The following is a 4109-nucleotide window of genomic DNA, read 5'->3' as shown; positions in this document are numbered from 1 at the left end:
GTTAGATTTTCCCATCTTAGGTGAGCTTTAGCTTGAGCTGATGTCTAAAAATCCAGTGTTCTTCAGATTTCTCAAGCGTAGCCTGATTTTTATGTGAAATCAGCAATTTTTAAGTGTTGGCAAACAATTTAAAAAATGTTTTAATGTGCTGGGAAAAAATCACTGTGGGCCATATTTGATCTTTATAAGTTTACAATCTCCGTTCTAAACAGACTAAGCAATTAACCCATCAATCAACCGATGTGTATTGTATTTATATGATGCAGAATGCATTTTGTTAGAATGCATCTGTTCGATACAATAACCACAAATGTGGAAGGAAAAGTCCAATTTTAGATTTGTTTCTTTTTCTCTATAAATGTAATTGTCAGATTATGTGTCTAGATTTTTAATTCAGGAAATATCACTGTATCTATAATATGGGGAAATATAGGACATAGTTCTTGCTCTCAAAAATTTTACATTCTATGCATTACAGAATGTGCAAAATGGATTGAAGTGTCAAGAGATTTAAAGAAGAGCAACTAGAAAGTCATTGGCTCAGTCTGAGTCTGCTTTAAAGGAGCCTTAACTAGGGTGGGCATGATGGCACTAGAAGGAAAAGGGCAGATATCAAGTATTTAAAAGATGATGTGACAGGAGTTGATAATGCATGTGGGGTAAGAATAAGGGAGAAATTATATTTCTTGCTTATGTGGTTGGGAAAATTTTAACCAAGCATTATGTTTTGTGACTGTCTAAAGAGTATCTTCAATGATTATTTTGAAGGAAAGAAATAAAAAAAGAGCCCAATGTCAGCCAGGCACAGTGGCTCAGGCCTATAATCCCAGCACTTTCAATGGCCAAAATGGGTGGGTGGATTGCTTGAGCCAAGGAGTTCAAGACCAGCCTAGACAATATGGCAAAACCCCATCTCCACAAAAAATATAAAAATTAGCTGGCTGGGGTGGCGCACAGCTGTAGTCCCAGCTACTCAGGAGGCTGAGGTGGGAGGATCACCTGAGAGTAGGGAGTTTGAGGCTGCAGTGAGCCATGATCATGCCACTGCACCCCAGCCTGAGTGACAGAGACCCCTGTTTCAAAAACAAAACAAAAGGCCAATTTCCCTTTTCTTTTGGTTTCTTCATTTCTTGTAAACTAAAGGCAATGTGAATGATTTTGTAATCTGTATAAGGCTCAACTGATCACTTTTTATATAACAAAAAGCTCAAGTATTAGGGGAAATAGTTTGTCTGAGATAGTCATATAAATTATCCTCTTTTAGTATTTTCTCATTATTAAAGGATTACCTTCCTCCTTAAATAAACGAACAAACAAAAAACGTGCACAGGCATGTCAAGATTTGAAATACCTACAGACTTACTGTGTTGGAAAGCCTCACTGAAATAGACTGTTAATATTCTCCTAATTCAATGCTATTAGTTCCATTTAGGGCATTTCACTGGCGTCTGATCGTTTGAAGGGGCTATAGGGAAACTGATGACATTAAGCAAGATAGATTATAGATCACATTCAACTCTCATCTCTCGATGGGCCTAATGGGCATAGTTCCCATTACTGCTAATGGGAGTTTTGAGCATACGCCTTTGTACTAAAAATCTATCAGTCTCCTAATCCTGGCAGTAGGTTGCAAATGGGCTTTAAGTGTAATTGGTTAATTGGTTGAGTCAATGATCTGATTGTAAATGATTAGCAGCCAACAGGTTTTGTTTTCCTTTATTATGCCTTTTTATAGGACCAGAATTATGGAACATTTATCAACAGCCTAAAATAAAGACAACACTAGGAGAATTTGGTTGCTTACATAGATTCAAGATACAATCCTGATGGATTCTGGGTATTTTTAAATTTTTAATTTATTTTTATTTTTTGCAGTTTAGGAATTACCAAATACTTTCACATGTATAGTGTCACATTAACTCTTATTGTAATTATTCCTGAAAGTGGGTAAGGCTGCCCTATTAGCCTAATTTAGAGACTGATTATGAGAGTTGCCTTGAAGTTTCTTGTCCAGTGGCACAAAGCGCACCCATATGAAAACCAAGACTAGAACCTCAGTCTTTTAATGACAAATCCAGTGCTTTATCCTGGGCTCCAAGTCACTTTTTGGCCATTCAATTAAAATGTGTTCTGTTGTGGTTTGAATGTGTGCCCCAAAAAGCGTGTGTTGAAAATGTAATCCTGAATGCAGCAGTGTTGGGAAATGGAGCCTAATCAGAGGTGTTTAGGTCAAGAGAGCTCCGCCCTCAAGAATAGATTAATACTGATTGTAAAAGGGCTGAGACTGTGCTTTCCATCTCTTATGCATGCTGTCTTGCCCTTCCACTTTCTGTCATGGTAGGATGCAGCAGAAGAGCCCTCGACACTGATATCCCAGCCTCCAGAACTGTATGAAATAAATCTCTGTTCTTTATAAATTATCCAATCTCAGGTATTTTGTTCATAGCCACATAAAACTAAGATATGTTTCTTCAGGGCTCATTACATGTGTGACTGCATCAGGCTCTGGGGGCTGCAAGAGTGCACAACATTGCCACTACTCTCAAATGACTTAATGTTTATTTGATGAAAGTTTGTGTACAATATAAAATGGCTACAGGTCAGGTGCAGTGGCTCATGACTACAATCCCAGCACTTTGGAAGGCCAAGGAAGGCAGATTACTTGAGCCCAAGAGTTTGAGACCTGGGCAACATGGCCAAAACCTGTCTCTACAAAAAATACAAAAATTAGCTGGGTGTAGTGGTGTGTGCCTGTAGTCCCAGCTACTTGGAAGGCTGAGGTGGGAGGATCATCTGAGCCTAGGAGGTTGAGGCTGTGGTAAACTGTGATTACACCACTGCACTCCAGCCTGGACACCAGAGAGAGAGACCTTGTCTCAAAAAAATGAGGTGCTAGGTGCGGTGGCACATGCCTGTAATCCCAGCACTTTGAGAGGCCGAAGTGGGTGGATCACCTGAGGCCAGGAGTTCAAGACCAGCCTGGCCAACATGGCAAAACCCCATCTTTACTAAAAAATACAAAAATTAGCCAGGCGTGATGGTGGGCGCCTGTAATCCCAGCTACTTGGGATAGTCCCAGCTGGGACTACAGGTGCCCGCCACCATGCCCGGCTAATTTTTTGTATTTTTAGTAGAGACGGGGTTTCACCGTGTTAGCCAGGATGGTCTCGATCTCCCGACCTTGTGATCTGCCCGCCTTGGCCCCCCCCCAAGTGCTGGGATTACAGGCATGAGCCATCGCGCAGGGCCTAAATCTTTTTAAGAGACTCAGTCTTTGTGGCCTGACACCTGGGTAACAGTCAGCTTCACAAAGTTGGGATGCCACACCTTTGTTTCTTGAACCATTTAGGGAGGTGATTCAGGAGAACACTCATCCCCCTACACATATCTCTAAAGCTAGCAAATATGGTTTGCCTGTGCTTTCAAGAACTTTTATTCAATGTTCTGTTTGTACATATTGTTGTACTCAGTTTATATTAAAGGTTTCTTTTTTCCTAATGCCCTATTTTGTATAGTTTTTGTCAACATGGTGACATTTGGCAAGCGCACAGTGTGGGCTGCTGCACCTCTCTCCACAGTTGTTACCAAGGATCATGTAGGAGAAAGACTTTGAGAACTGGGAGAGAAGTGAGCAAAATTAGGCTCAAAGGAGGTAGATAGGAAGATGCTGGAAAATTAGGTGGGGATTAACAGACATGAACAGAGTTTTAAAATTGTGGTAAAAATATATATATAACACAAAATATGCCATTTTAACCAATCTTTTTTTTTTTTAATGAGACAGGGTCTTACTCTGTCACCCAGGCTGGAATATAGTGGCGTGATCTTGGCTCACTGCAACCTCCACCTCCCAGGTTCAAGCAATTCTCCTGCCTCAGACCCCTGAGTAGCTGGGATTACAGGCGTGTGCCACCATGCCCAGCTAATTTTTGTATTTTTAGTAGAAACAGGGGTTTCACCACGTTGGCCAGGCTGGTCTTGAACTCCTGACCTCAAGTGATCCGCTCGCCTCAGCCTCCCAAAGTGCTGGGATTACAGGCATGAGCCACTGTGCCCAGCCCCTTTTAACCACTTTTAAGTGTATATTTTAGTGGCATTAGTTACATTCA

Source organism: Mandrillus leucophaeus, unplaced genomic scaffold (genome assembly GCF_000951045.1).
Source record: "Mandrillus leucophaeus isolate KB7577 unplaced genomic scaffold, Mleu.le_1.0 Scaffold284, whole genome shotgun sequence".
NCBI lineage: Eukaryota > Metazoa > Chordata > Mammalia > Primates > Cercopithecidae > Mandrillus > Mandrillus leucophaeus.
The sequence above is the reverse complement of the archived record's forward strand: the minus strand, read 5'-3'. Positions refer to the sequence as shown.